Below are 16,187 nucleotides of genomic sequence, written 5' to 3'. Positions count from 1 at the left end.
GTTTAGGGTCCATGTAGCTTTTTGCCTCCTTTATCCTCATGATCCAGAAGTCTGCTTCTGCTGGGCCCACTTCAGCCTCCCTCACAATTGCAAGGGAAAAAAAAAAAATCTGTAGATGGGAGAGCACATCTCATCTAGGGGACAGAGCCCGAAGATAGGAATAGTAGTGAAACCAAGAAGGTTATGTTTGATGAACTAGCTTGACCAGAGCTCATGTTTCAAGTTGGAGAGTTTCAAGTAGGAGGAAGATAAGTGAAGTAAGAATATTAAAGACCATTATTAAAGAATTTGGAATTTGATAGTTAAAAATCATTTGAGACATTTTTATAAAGTACTGATTTTTAGGATAACCATTTACTTCATAAAAGGTGTAAAAACCTCTCACTAATTAGAGGGTTTATTTTCCTTGAAGTTCTCTCATTTATTGCTTTATTTTGAGACTGTGTTATTCATTGCAGCACGACTTGAGAGCTGTTACATCTTCCTTGGAAGTTGACTTTTGTTATCTGGAATGATAAATTTTGATTAAGTCTAGTTTGTGTGATATTAATACTCTAACACCAGTTCATTCTTTTCTTCTTTCTTTCTTTTCTTTTCTTTCTTTGGTTAATGTTTGCCCTACAGTGAAGTGTTCTCTTTGCTTTCGGAATATCTTGGAGTTTTTCTTCCTGCCTTCCCAACCTATCTTCACTGTGTCCTTTTCTTTTTTCTTTTTTTTTTTCCCCTTCTACTCCTGATTACACTGAAAACCCAGGCCTTGAACCTATAGGTATGTGTACATGGATGCACATACTAACTTGTATGTGCTGCTCATTACCTTTGTCCTACGGGACTTTATCTCATGGCTTTAACTGTGACCCTGTCTTTGAAGCTAGATTTTATGTCTTCTTCCCAGTTTCATATTTCTAACTGCCTCTCAGCCTGCTTCCATCCTCTTCCCTTCAAAAATAAGCCTTTTGCCTGTATTATCACCCCATTCTCTTTTTCTGTTGGACTTGGAATCATCTTCTTTTCTCCTTTACTCTTTGCGTTATGCTGTCATAAATCCCTTGGCCCTGGCTGGAATGCTAACAGACCCTCGGCAGTAAGTTCACAGCGAAGGAGCGAAGCCAGAGTTCGAGGGCATGGTAACTAATAGCAGCTATCTGACAGACTATCTACCGTAGTTCTTTCTCTAACTCTCAATTTCTACTCTTTTGAAGCCCAGGTTATAATAACTATCCTGGAGAGCTCTTCAGTCTAAGATTCCAAAATTCTTAATCAGGGTCTTTTTGGTGAAAGTGACATTTCAGTGAAAATCTGGCAGCATTTCCCTTGATTGGAAAAGGAATCGAGACTCAGATGAAGATTCTGGGAAGCCATGACTTCACAATGTGTAAAGCCTGTGTTGATAGCTTGTGAAAAGGAATGGTAGGAAATGCCTGTCCCAATGAGGATAAGTTCTTCCTAATTAGAATATTGTTTCCAAGTTCTCCCTGGACCCCACGATGAACTTTAAAAAGGAAAAAAAATTCTTCCTAGAAGATTTTCCATTATTTTTCTCTTTTCTGTATGAGCAGCATGGATGAAAGAGTTCTCTGATTGAGGTTCACATCTCACTATTGGGCCATGGCAGCTGGTGTTGAGCATCACGATTGGTTGCCATACAAGGAAGCTAGTGGGGTTTGCAGTTTTAAATGTTATTGTTTTTCTCTATAGTGATATCCCTGCACTCCCCTTCGTTCTCTCTCTCTAGTGATAAAAAATGCCCTGACTTCTGTGAGAAGTTTCTAACCTTTCGATATCCTCATCCAGCTTTCTTTTACTGGAGAATTGGTTTTCACTGAGAAAATGCTCCTTCTTTTTACTGAACAGTGAACTGAGAGCCCTTAAGTAGAGTGGAGAGAGATGGCAGTGGGGCAGGTCGAATTTGCCATTCTGTCCCCTGAGGAGAATGAGAAATCTAGTTCTCTGGAATCTAGAGTTTCAGGGGTCCATCTGAAAAGAAAAAGGCATTCCTTGGTTATTGTGACCTATTTAAGAATTCTGTGGAAGTTGCAATCATTTGAGGTTTTCTAAGAAAAGAAAAAGGATGTCTGAATATAATCCTAAAAGGCAGTTAACCTGACAACAAAACACCCAGTTGCAGAGATGATTTCTTTGGAAATTGGCAAAATAGGCAAAAACCTCCCCTGGCTATTACTAGCTGTCCCTGCTGCTACACTTTATTTCATGTGCTCTCTTCCTGGCAACACTCTTGATCTTCTTCCATGTGGGCTTCCCCAAGCTTCATGCCCAGGGGCACACACATCCTACTCCTCCCATCTGGAAAACTCTGCTCACTTTTTCCTCAAGCTCTCTTCCCACCTGCCTTCAAAAAGTAGCTTAAGAACACTTCACAGAGATACCCTGAATGCCAGCTCTTCCATTATGCCCTTAGTTCTTTCTCCCAACCTCCTAACTCTTAACGTCTATTAGCAGTGTATCACATCCACTGTTCTCTAATGTGGGACAGTGGAGAATGCAGGGGTAGGCTCTTTGATCAGTGGTAGGGATGGATTTCTCCTGGTCCACCCACCCTCTGCCATTCAGTGTGCCAGCAGGGCTGGTGGTGCAGGCCGACTGTGGAACAGCGTGAGGCTCATCTCAGCTCAGTCGAACAGATGCAGCCTGCAGCAAGCAATGTACTGTGTCATACTTTCCTGTCCCTGATCTCTATGTACATCTGAACTTCATTGTTTCTCTTATGGCAGGTGTTTCCATAGATTTTGTGCTTGCATATATTAAGGAATGTTGCATAGTTGAAAGATGATAATAAGAGCAGCTAACAATTACTGAGAACTCAGTGTTGTAGGCATTCTCTTAAGCATTCATTTAATGTGTATTAAACTCAGTAACTCATTTAATCCTCCCATCATTCCTATGAAGTAGGTATTATCCCATTTTATGGTTGGGTAAATTAAAGTACAGAGAGATGAAGTTACTTTTCTAGGGTGACACAGCTCATAAATGCCAAAGTTCAAGGTCCTAATCCCAAGACCATGGTCACTAGGCTTTGGGGCCATACAAGATATGCAGGGCTTAATGAACATGGACTGGACTCATGAGGCAGTTTGGTCATCTGATATTCTCATTAAACTTTATTTGAAGAAGTGGCTCAGAGAGAAAGTTTATGGAGCTTAGAAATTTCATCTAGGTGAGACCTTAGAGGTCATACTGTCAAGGAACCTGAGGCCCTGGAGCAGTTAGATGAGCGTCTTGTGGGCTTCATCTCATCTGACCTGGATCTTCCTGTCAAGGCTGCCAACAGGAATGAACAGTGCTTAGTCTGTATTGTGTGTTCACAGTGTTCCAGGTGCCAACCAGAATTCTCATAATGTGGAAGTTTTGCACCTCTGAGTTTTCTATAGTAGGACATGGCTATAGTTTTAATGTTTTAGTGATTCAAATCATTAGAAGGTAAATATGTACAATAATTAAAACCTTTCTTATTTTATATAAAAGGAATATGTTGGAAACTTAGATTTAGCAACTAACTTTTATTTACAACTGCCATTGCATCTAATAAAGTGTGTTCACAATCTAAATCTGACACTTTCAGGATTATTTTACTAAAATCTAAAAAAGTAATTTGTCATACTGATCTATAAAAGTGTGAATTACCCTGGGGATTAGGAGGAGAGTTTCTGTAGTAATTAGGTGTGCCAGAAATAATTTCCTCCCTCCCCCCTTCTTCCTTCCTTTTCTACATTTACTTGCATTGGTCTTGGTCTCTCGTGTCATTCTTCCGGGATTGTCTAACGTAATGAATTTTTCTTCCTCTCCCCTAGAAAGTACCAATATTTCCATTATTCATGGAGTGATACATGTGTGCATTTATTTGATCTTGTGGTATTTCAAAGAATAATAAAATCCCAAATCAGGAATGTCCAGGGAAAGGGAATTTTAATGGAATACATTTTTCTCTTGAACTGAGGGTTAATCAGGACCCTTCTCTCCCTGATTTTTCAGCTTCTTGGTTGCAATTTTTTTCCAAATCCATGAGTGTATTACTCTCTGGATTTTGATGAAATGAGAGGCTATCTGGTGAAAAATACAAATTGGCTGGCAGTCATAAGCCCTGTGTTCAAGTCTGTTTTTTTTCACTTGCCAGCTCTATGGTCCTGGGGAGTTATAGATCTTCATTAAGCCTGCTGTACAATGGAGATGGTAACACTTGGCTTACCTACTTCAGGGCTGTAGAGTCTATCACGTTAGATAAAGAAAGCAGAAGAGCATTGAACAAGTCTTAGGTTTTATTTGGAAGATGACAACTACTAAGTTTTGAGTGTCAGGGGCCAGGTGCTCTATACACATTATTGTCATTTCTACAACAAGCCTAAAATGTATTTTTTTTTAATAGTTGAGAAAAGTGAGGTTTGGGAGATAAGTGAATTGCCCAAGATTACATAAATAGCAGTGGAACCAATTTCCTCTACAGCAAATTGTTTCCTTGATTAATCAAAGGCCTTTCTTCTAGGCACCAGTCCTTGGGGAGAAATAAAGTATAGAAGATTGATCAGAAGTGTACTAACCTTAGGATGTATTGTTTTGCTTAGGGCTTTTTTCACGTATAAGAAACCTTAGATTTCAGAGATTTCAGAGAAATCCAGACAGAAATTGAATTATAGTTGGATCTAAAGGGAAGCTGTCGTGAATCAAGGCCATTCTTGCCCTCCCTCTCCTCCTCTCTGTGGCCACATAATCAAAATATTTTTTTTTTTTTTGCATGTTGCCTCCACCCTCTTTTCCCTATTGCCTGGCTCTCACAACCACAGCTTGTATGTGACGCATAATAGGGACTCCAGAATTGTCTACATCACGGCACCTCCTGGTGTGTCCATTTGGCTTTTGCCCCTACTGCTAACTGAAAATTTCCCTAGAGTCTTTTGGTTCAGATTCCTAAGGGAGGAATCTGATTGGCCGACCTCATCTGTTCTACTCGGATCCCGGGTCGTTGATTGCTGACATGCCCATGGATTGGCTGCATTTGCATTAGATGTCCTCCTCTGGTTATGCCCATTTAGCAGAAGTGGTGGGAAGAGTAGGAAATGAGAGTAATATTAAATCTATGTCTGTTACATCTATTATAGAAGGTATTTGTTTTTGCTTTATTTTTGCAATCCCTGATTTTTTCCCAGCTTTATAGAGATATAATTGACCTAACCTTAATATTTTATTGTTACCTTTCAGCCCTTATTCATTTTTTTCCAAAATACCCCTGCTTCCAAGTCTCAATAATTGGGTCCCAGGTGATCCAAATTTTGTGGTAAAGGCACTAGGAAACACTGCAGCTTGTTTTTATGTTCTGATTCACCCTTACTTATGTTGGCTCTGTAGTTACATACGTCATTACTTTATATATTTTTGAAGGAAGTAGTAGTAAAATGTCACAGTATTTCAAAAGCTCTTCTTTCTGTTAACAGAAGCAAACATGTCCCCAGATTATTCCTGGAATATCTGTAATTTAATTTTTAAAATTCTTGAAATAGGATATTCAAGGGTCTGTAAGCGATGCGATTACATGGAAAGTGAAAAGAAGCGACTATGCTCTAGGAAGGACTGCAGAACTTGGAACTGTGAACCGACCTTAGATGTGCTTACTTTTCCCCATGCTTCCTGGTTTGTTTGAATTTTTTTTTCTCTTTGCTACTAGATTTTGGCAGGAAGGCTTCTCTTTCTGTTTATCCAAACATCTACTTTACCCACAAACTTTTTTCTTTCACTGTGGCTGATATTGAATATATATCACCCAGCTCAGCATAAACTGCAGTGAAGTGGGCAGTCTTTGTATCAACTATGAGCCAGAAATGGAACTGGAACTTAATTAATATCTATGTTATTATTGTAAAACAAATAGCACCCATCCAAATCCCCATCACACTGAGTTGGATAGCTGAAACTTCCGTATTGTTCGTGGCTTAACTTACTTCTAAGATTTATATGCCTCTTGAAGAGAAGGTATTCATCTCTACTTGAAGTTTAACTGTCTGTTTTTGGTATGGGCTTCTGTTGTTTCCAATTCTTATTCTTAATTTTACCCATAAACTGGAAGCCTTCACTTTCCTAGTGAGATACTAGATTCTTTAGATGTAAACTTGATTGTATTGTGAAGCGTGGGCTCATGTGTCTTTAGACTTTAATTCTACAACCCTTGTCAATTGCCTTGTATATAAGACTCAGATTGGGTTAAAGAACCTATTCCTCTATGAGTTGACATCAGCTTCTGGTTATTGGCCCTCTTCCTACTCTACATGATACATACTTTCTCTGGGCAAATATCTCTCCAAAAGTCTACTAGATATCTCCATCCAGTTTAAATGCTTGCTCTGTCTCTTTAACTGTGTAACCTTGGGCAAGTTAGTTAATTTCTCAGTTTCCTCATCTCTAAAATAACCTTACAGAGTTATTTTGAGGGCTAATAAAGTTAATATATGTGAAGTGCCTAAAATAGTGCCCGAGACCCCGTATGCACTATTAAGCAAGCCCTATTATTTGCATCCATGTTTGTATTTCTATGCCTAGCACTGTGCCTACCACTTAGCATACCACTTAGTACCTACCACGTCCATTAAATAATTATGTATGAAATGAATGTTGATACCTTGTTACTCAGCCCTAATCATCACCCTCAAATTTACAACATCTCATTAGCCCCAGACATCATCGTTTTTATTTAACATCTACTATGTACAAGGCATGGCCTTAGGGCCAATACATGACCAGATACAGGGGACACATAGCCATAGGGAAATAAGACACAGTAAACAATAACTGTGACTCTAGACAGAAGGAGGTGAAACTGATGATGCGTTTTAGGATGTCACAGAAATGGAAGAACAAAGGTGTGGTGTTTCTCATTTTTGTCGGCAGGTTACTGAAGAATAGTAGAAATGTTATGTTCTTCATGACTTTGACAAACGTGATTAAAAAAACCAAGGTAAATGGGTATATTTTTAGAAACATGAAAAATAATTGCAGCAATGTATTTGACTTTTTAAAAATATCACTGTCAGTGGAAGTGAGAGAGCGACCTAAACTGCTTCTTTGAACCAGAATTGCCATTTGACTGCTCATCATGCAGCCACTGGCTATATTTTGAATGCCTTCCCTGAGTCTCCAGTTTTCACTTCATGATATTTGTTTCCAATATCACGTTCCATGTTGATTTAAAAACATTTTTTTATCCATTTTAGATTTTGACTTCTGAGCCTGATGGCCTTTGCACCTTAGAAAAGGATTATAAAAACACATATTAATATTAAGATGGTCATCTCCTTTTATAAACAGCGGAAATCTTTTGGAAATATTAAACCACCTTTCACTTTTCCCCATATAAGTCATGTTTCCTTGGAGCTGTCCATTTCCTTGTTTGTGCCATGAGAATTTTTGTACTGGGAAGGAAAAAATGGAAATTACCTGAAACAACAGAAAAATTAATCTAGTTTGAATCAGAGTTGACATTCTTGATTTCTTTAGGGAGGTAATCGTCTTGAAGAGCAGACTTTGTGCAGAAAGAAGTTATATTGTTTTACTTTTTTTTCAAATCTATTAGAATTTTTTAAATTTAGAAATAATTTTAAAGTTACATAAAAGTTGCAAAAGCAGAACAGAGAGTCCTTGTATTCCCTAAACTTGGTTTCCCCTAATGTTATTATCTTATATAATCATAGTAAGAGTATGGAAGCCAGGAAATTAACACTGGAATTAATACTGTCATCTTATCTATAGGTTTCTTTAAAGTTTCACCAGATTTCCAGTAATTTCTTTTTTCTTGTCCAGGATGCAATCCAGGGTCTTACATTATATTTAGTTGTCATGTCTCCTTAGTCTTCTCCATCTGTGTCATAGCTTCAACCTTTTTTGTCTTTCATGGCCTCAACACTGTTGAGGAGAGCTGATTAGTTACTTATAGTGTTCTTTAATTTGGAGTGGACTTTTGTTTTTTCATTATTACATTGAGATTATTACATTTTTTGGCAAGGTTATCACTCCAGTGACACTGTGCCCATCTTAGCACAAACTGTCAGAGGCCACATGATGTCAATATTATTTATTACTGTTGATGTTCGCCATTATCACTTGGTTAAGGTGATGTCTGCCAAGTTCCTCAACTGTGAAGCTGCTATTTTTCCCTTGGCAATCAATAAGTATCTTCTGGGGAGAGACTATGCAAACATGCTATTTCTTGTCATACTTTTGCCCACTAATTTTAGCATCCACTGATGGTTCCTGACTGCAACATTTATCACTGTGTGTTTGCCTAATGGTGATCTGTTTCCCATAATTTCTTCCAAAGTTATTAATTGAAATCCATTGTAAGAAAGAGCTGTCTCTTCTGTTTATGTTTTCAGTTTTAAATTTATATTAGTATGGGCTCATAGGTCATAATTCAATACCATCATTATTTATTTTGTTGTTGAACTTGAACTAGCTTTGGTCTTTGGGAGCTCCTTCAAGTTGCTTCTCTGCCCTGAATGATTGTTGAGCATATACTTGGAAGCATAGGTTGTTCCAGACCATTTTATTTATTTCTTATCCTACCCCTGGACTGAACCACTTTTCTAGGGTTAATTCTGTAGCCCTGATTCCTTTTATTAAAGAATGGTATTTTGAACCAAGATCTGGGCACCAGGCCTGCTTATTGCTACAGGATGTCATTGTTTGTGGTCCTTTTCAGTCAGCCTATCAGAAATATGTACATTCATATTTATTTCTGCATCTATTCATATGTATACATATTTAAAACCATATGTTCTTACCTTACTCAACGCCACAAATTTCATTCTAGCCTTTCTCTTCTTATTTGTAGCTTTTTTGGTCGTTGACACTGACAAACCTAGCTTTTATTATCCACAATATATTTACTTAATTTTTTGATCCTAGTATACACATCAAGTAGGTCAGGATATCAACCCATACTAACATAGAGTATAGAATTTTTTGTACTTTTTTTATCCTTACAGTATCTAGTCAAAATATTATTTTCCAAAGATACTTAGGTTAGTTTTTTTCTTTGCCACTCACTTTGCTTTGGTTCTGTTAGTATTTGTAATACAATTAGGTTCATTTGTTACTATTTGTATTCCATTTGAGGTTCTCATCATATTCTGTTGATTTTAATTATTTTTATATGTGAAAGATTACCATGTGTATTAATCAGTGTTCTCCAGAGAAACAGAACCAATAGACCATATACATACATACATATATATATATGTGTGTGTGTGTGTGTGTGTGTGTATATATATATATATATATAATATATGTATAAAATGGGAATTGGCTTATACAATTATGTAGGCTGAGAAGTCCCATGAAATGTTGTCTGCAGGCTGGGAATCCAGGAATGCCAGTGATATAATTCAGTCGCTGTCCAAAGGCTCGAGAACCAGAGGAATTGATGGTTTAAGTCCCAGTTCGAAGGCAGAAGAAGATAAGATGAGATGTTCCAGCTCAGTATTGAAATAGGAAAAAAGGGTGAATTTCTCTTTCCTATGCCCTTTTGCTCTATTCAGGGCCTCACTGAATTGGATAATGCCCACTCACATTGGGGCACTGATTTACTGAGTGCACTGATTCAAATATTAATGTCATCTGGAACGGGGAAGGTATACTCAGTGGTAGAGTGCATGCTTAGCAAGCACGAGGTCCTGGGTTCAGTCCCCAGGACCTCCATTAAATAGCTACATGAATGAACCTAATTACCCCCCCCCAAAAAAGGCGCAAAACACCAAAGTTAATTGCAAAACCTCAATGTCATCTGGAAACATCCTCATCCAGAAATAATAATGTTTAATCTAGGTGCCCTATGGCCAGTCAAGTTGACACACAGAATTAACCATCATGTCATGGTTCTAAGAATCAGAACTATGCAAAAATGTATACTCAGGGAAGTATGGCTTCCTCACATATCCTCCTTCCTGTTCTCCCATTCTTTCCACTCTGTTCTCACCTGCCCCTGCTAAGTAACCAATCTCAATTAGCTTCTGATTAATCTTCCTATATTTCTTTTACATTTGCACAAATAAGCTGGTGTGCTTTTTCTCATATTTCTTCTTTTTTATATGGAGCAGCACAGTAGATACTCTTTTTCACTTTGCTTTAAAAAAAAAAATTTACCAGTATGTCCTGGAAATCACAGAGCTCTTCCACATTAATTTTTTTTTACTGCTGCATCATGCTTCATTAAGTGAATGTACCATAGTTTATTCAGCTGTTCCCCTGTATATGGGAATTTCAGTTGTTTCCAAGTTTTTGCAATTTCAAACAATGCTGCAAGGACTAATTGTGGCATACATTTTTTTATGAGTGTTGTTGGAGGTGTATCTGCAGGATAGATTCCAGTAAGTGAGAATACTGAATTAAAAGATAAGTGCATACATAGTTTTGTTAGGTATTGCCAAGCTTTCCTCCAGAAGGCTGTACCAGTTTGCATTACCATCAGCATTATGTGAAAATGCCTTTTTCCTATAAGCTTACCAACAGATTATGTCCTTGTGCTTTTTTATTTTTCCTAATCTAAGAGGTACAACATGGTATCATAGTATTATCTTAATATTATTTCTCTACTTACGAGTGAATTTAAAGATTTTCATATCCATTTTTGTGAAATCTTTATTCATGTCTCTTCCCCTTTTTCGTATGGGGTTTTGGTCCCTCAGGGTTATTAGCATTTTGTTGTATATGCTGCAGATATTTTCTCTCAGTTTGTCAGTGCCTTTTGATTGCATTTCAGTGCCACACTTTATTTTCCATACAATTTAAAACATTTTTATGTAGTCAAAATTTTCAATCTTTTATTGTTTCTGGATTTTGAGTCATAGTTAGAAAGTCTTTCCCATACTAAGGGCTGAAGAGGAAGTTCCCCTGCTTTCTTTCAGGTGGTTTCATTTTTTTTTTCCATTTAGATTTCTGGTCCATTTGGATTTTTTTTGTGTGTATGGTGTAAGTTATAGATCTAATTTATCTTTTTCCCAATAATGTCCAGTTGTTTGAGCACCATTTATTATAAAGTCCATCTTTGTATCAACGATTTGAGATGCCACCTTAATAACGTATAAAAATTCCATATGAACTTGTGTCTACTTCTGAGCTTTCTGTTCTAGTCCACTGATCTATTTGTCTATTGCTAGCGTCACACTATTTTAATCATAAAGGATTCATATTATGTTTAATGTGGTAGGGCTCCTCTCTTCTCACCTCCATTGGTTTTCTATTTTTTTGTGTTTTTGTGACTATTGTTTCATGTTTTGTTTTGTTTTTAATATGAACTTCAATATCAATTTGTCTAACTTCATGAAGACATTTGTTGATATTATCATCAAGATTGCTTTAAATATAATTTAACTTAGGAGGAACTGACATGTTCACAACATTGAGTTGTCCTATCCAAGAACAGATGTCTTTCCATTTATCCAAGTCTACTCTTGTGTCTTTCAGAAATGTTTCTTGTCTATTCTTGACATTTTATTCTTTTATATGCATTAGATTATACTATCAAGTTCTATTAAAAACTTCATTTACTGGAATTGTATTCAATTGGTAGAGTAATTTGAGGATAACTGAGATATTTATGATTTTGAATGTTCCAGTTCATGAATAAATAATTATAAAGCTCCATTTATTTACTTTTTCTGTCAGTCTGTCAATACATTTTTATAATTTTTTTCTTCATGAAGTCTTACACATCTATTGTTATGTTTATTCCTAGGTCTTTATTTGTTTTTCTTTTTGTTTTTGCTATTGTAAATGGAATCTATTTTAAAATTACATTGTCTAGCTTTTTGTGGCTGATGTATAAGCATTCTATTTTTATGTATATGTTGATATTTTAATCCACTAGCCTTGCTGAACTCCCTTACATAATCTACAAATAATTATAGTTCTGTTTCTTCCTTCCCAATCCTTTACTCCTCTTATTTCTTATCTTATTGTGTTGTTTATATCCTCTAGGATAAAATTAACTAGAAGTGATGATAATGGAAGTTCTTCTTTTGTTTGGAATTTAAATGAGTGTTTCTGAATTTCATCATTAAGTATAATATTTGCTGTATATTTTTAGTAAGTACTTTTTATCAGGTTAAGTTCACTTTTGTTTTTTGTTAGCTATCAGTTTAATCATTAAAAGATGATTGAATTCTATAAAATATTTTTTTCTGTATGTATTGAATTATATGTATATTTTTCTCTTAATATATAATTGTAAGATTTTAAAAATTAATAAAATATTACTATATATCCATATATATTTAAATGCATTGATGAAATCCATCTGGTAATATTTTGTTTGGAATTTTTGGGGTTTTGCTCAGAAATGAGATTGATTTTTCAGTTTTGTATCTGTTTTGGGGATCAAGGTATATCTGCCTCATGAAATAAATATATTTGTGTGTAGATTCCTTTCTCTTCTTTTTCTATTTTCTGGATGATTTTGGAATTGTCTATTCCTTGAAAGCATGGTAGAACTTCCCTAAGGCCCATGTTTTAAAATTTTGTTCTGGGTACATTTTAATTATTGGTTCAATTTCTCCAGTTGTTCAAGGGTTTTTTTTTTTTTTCTTTTTGAGTTAGTTTTGGTTCTACAGCTGTTTCAAAGAGACTGTCCTTTGCACTTATTTTCTAGTTTCTAAATACTTTGTAATATAATTATTCAAAGCATTCTTTTATGATTATCAGGTATCAACTATATTTATAACTGCATCTCCTTTTGTTCATCACATCATTTATTCTTACTCTTTTTTATTGAAAGTCTTGTTAAAAGTTTGTTTTCAAATGAGTTTTGTGCTTTGGGTTTTGTGATTCTTTCTGTTGTTTCATTGCTTTTAGTTCATTAATTTTTCAGTCTTTATCATTTTCTTTCCTCTATTCAGTTGTAACTCAAATCTTGCCCTGCTTTAGCCTCCCTCCATGGAATTTTGGATGTGGTCTAAAAAGGGGTCATAATAGTTGTTCAAGGGAGTAGAACATTAGGATACTTTCATCAGTTCAGTTTTTAGCTTTTAGAAATCACAGCATAAAGTTTAGTCAATTATAGAGGTGCATGATTATCTGTGAGCAGTAACCTTTCTTGGTCTTTAAAAAAAGTAGTTTACCTTCACTTCTAGATGAGAGTTTAGCTGGGCATTGAATTCTATGTTCATGATTATTTTTGCATAGAACTTTGAGATCTCTTTGTCTTTGAATTGCTGAAGTTTTATTATGTTGTGGCTAGCTTTGGGTCCGTTAATTTATTCTTCTCAGAACTTACTGAACTTCAAGATTTAAGTCCCTTGGTCATTTATGGAAAAAAATTCAGCCATTATCTTAAAAATTTTTTTTGTGTCCTATGTTCCATTTTTGGAATTAAATATATGTTAGACCTCCTTATTCCATCTTCCATGTCTCTTAATCTTTTATATTTTCCAAACTGTTATGTCTTGTGCCTTTTGTATAATTTCCTCAAATCTGTTTTCCAGTTTATGAATTTTCTTGCTATATCAAATTGCTGTTTAACCCATTCATTTACATGTTCAATTTCCTTGATATCTCCCTACACTAATGGGTGGATTTTTTACTTAGACTTCCCCTTCACATAGGGTACAGTCCTTTAAGTGTTGCAACTTTTATGCAGTGTTTCCAGTTCCAATTCTCTGCTCACATGGGCCAGTGCTCACCTAAAATCCCCACATGAGCATGAAATTCCTAGCACTTAGGTGAATAGGTCAATAATAAACTCTCTGTCACTATAGGGCAGCTACATCATGAGCAGACACTTTGAAACTTTGTTCTGTTTTCAATTACCTCTTTGTTTCTGGTGCCTAAAGATTTTTCTTTCTTGAGAGCTTAGCTATGAATTTAAAACATTTAAAATTTATATTTTATCCAGCATTTCTGTGTTTTTATGGTGAGATTTATCTTAGTCTGCATTTTGCTAAAACAGAAAGTCTTGAGTAATACTTAATAATGAGGGGAAAAAGCCTCTCCATTTTGTTTTAAGAAGAGAACGCCAATCTGTGTTGATCTGGGACCAGGACAAATTACTCAAACAGCACAAGCCAGAAGGTTGGCTGTGTCTGTGTTTTGAAGTATGATGACCCATAGGTCCCAAATCCACCCTACATCCACATCTTGATGGCCACATAATCTGCCCTCAGAGAGCAAGAGCAATTACAATGGGTTTGCTGTAAGTCCTTGTCAAGTAACTCATCATAGTGAGTATCAGAATTTCGAGTTCTAGTCATGGCTCTACCACTGACTCAGAACTTATTATTGGTCAGGATGACCAGGACCTAATTATTTATTCAGTAATTTATAATCTTAATTAGATTTTATTAATACAACAAGAAAAAAATTATCAAGCACCTACTAAGCCAAATCCTGGAGATATGGAATAGAAGCAGATGAAAGCTGCAGCTAAGGAACTTACAGTTCAGGAGGAGGAGACTGGCTTGGAAGCACTTATCATATCATAGCAGTTTGGAAGGACTATTGTCAGAGTCCAAAGGACAGAGCGGCCAGTTGAATCTTAACGATGGGAGTGATAATCAAAAATGTTTCGAGAGTAAGAAATGAGAGAATTGGAGGCCTATGACCTTGCAATCAGAGATTTTTAGAAGAATATTTAAGGAGAGTAAGCTCCTTAATGAGTGTCCTCAATGCCTTTGGTGGAATGGATACAAACGTACAGACTTTTTGTATCCTTTCCTGGGTATCAGGAGACAGACTCATGTATCCTTTCGTAGGTATCAGGAGAGAGACCTGCAAAATGTTTGAGACTGCTAAAGAGCTGCCCTATAGGACCCATGGGGTCTTGCCCTTCTCTAACCATTCAATAAATAGCACTCAGTGGAAATTCTGGCTGAGGATACTTGTTTTCAAAACAACAGCTCTGAGCCAACCTACTTAAGTAGTTCCATATGTTTCTATGGAGAGTTTATGGATGGTGGCCTTTGGAATTCTTTTGTTTATCACTGGGAATCCAAGTCCTGAAAGCTGCTAACCAACCATGAGGTTTGCTGGTTATACAAGCTGTTGGACCTCTTAAGGACTTTGACATAAAGACCACTTTCCGTGGAGTAAGAATTAGTGGTTTAAAAAGAGTGCACTTAACAGTATCATGTAAGTATCAGTTTCTGTATGCCATTACTGGCCAGGCTTTTCTTTTTTTCTTTTTAAACTGGTTTGTGGTGCCTTGTGTGTGCATTTAAGTCTCTTAAAGGGAAATCTGAGCAAAGCCTTCAAAGACATATAATCAGAGAGGTATTTGTTTGTTTGTTAATGAATGACTACCTCCAGTAGACCTAAAACCCAGACAGAAAGGTGGGTTCTTCCCTACCTAGGGTCCCAAGGCACAGCTGCTGAAGACACTGAGGACCCATCCTGTCTTCCCACCCCCACCAGGACCCAGCTTGCAGTGATGTTCTTCTATCCTTTACCCACCTAATGCCAAACACGTGGGGGTTCTATCCTGTTTCCAGGAAAGAGGTGTCCATGGATTGCCCCATCAGCCTTAATAATAGCTGCTATTTACTGAGCTCTTTGTGCCAAGCACTGTACTCTTTTTATGCTTTATCTCCTTTAATCCTCACAATAGCCCAGTGAGATGGGTGCTATAATTATTCCTCATTTTACAGATAAGGAACTCGAAGCTCAGGGAGTCTGAGCAATTTGCTTAAAGTTACTTAATAGCTATATTAGCCTCCTACTTAGAATTCCACTATGATTGGCAGAGATGGGACCTGAATTCAGGATGCCTGACTCAAAGCTTTTATCCACTATACTATATACCCTCCCATCCTCTTCGGAAAGTACTTTTAGCTTGATCTCTAAGCCTCCCTTCCAGCTCGGAAATGTTATGGTTCTTCTCTAATGTCAGTCGTGTTGCTATCCGTGCTGTTTTCATATGAAACAATGAAAAAAAGAGGCTGGTCATCTCCCTTTACAGAACAGTCCTTCACACGTTTGAAAACCATCCGTGGCTCATTATAGAAGCTTATGCACAGAGTGAACTGACATGGCTGGTGCTGGAGGGTAACACCCTAGAAAGACATCTCTGCCTGGCACATATTTCTTAGGGCTGACAAGTGAGTCAGCAGAAGTGAACAGACAATACCATGTTTGGTTTTAACATGATGAGTCAGCCCTGAAATCTGGCCAGCTTTAGTGTAGCCCCCTGAAGTTTTAACAGA

The 16,187-nt window shown here is 36.7% G+C and overlaps 1 long non-coding RNA gene across 1 annotated transcript in view; it reads left to right on the top strand.

Moving 5' to 3' along the window:
• The first annotated feature begins 1,076 nt into the window (after nt 1-1,076).
• Nucleotides 1,077-16,187, top strand: part of LOC140685659 (uncharacterized) — a 197,251-nt gene continuing 182,140 nt past the window's right edge. Inside the window, exon 1 of the long non-coding RNA XR_012058920.1 lies at nt 1,077-1,127. This is a non-coding gene — a long non-coding RNA (uncharacterized lncRNA). The remainder of the gene's footprint in view (nt 1,128-16,187) is intronic.

This window comes from Vicugna pacos, chromosome 2 (assembly GCF_048564905.1).
Source record: "Vicugna pacos chromosome 2, VicPac4, whole genome shotgun sequence".
NCBI lineage: Eukaryota > Metazoa > Chordata > Mammalia > Artiodactyla > Camelidae > Vicugna > Vicugna pacos.
This window is presented reverse-complemented; position numbering and strand designations above follow the sequence as displayed.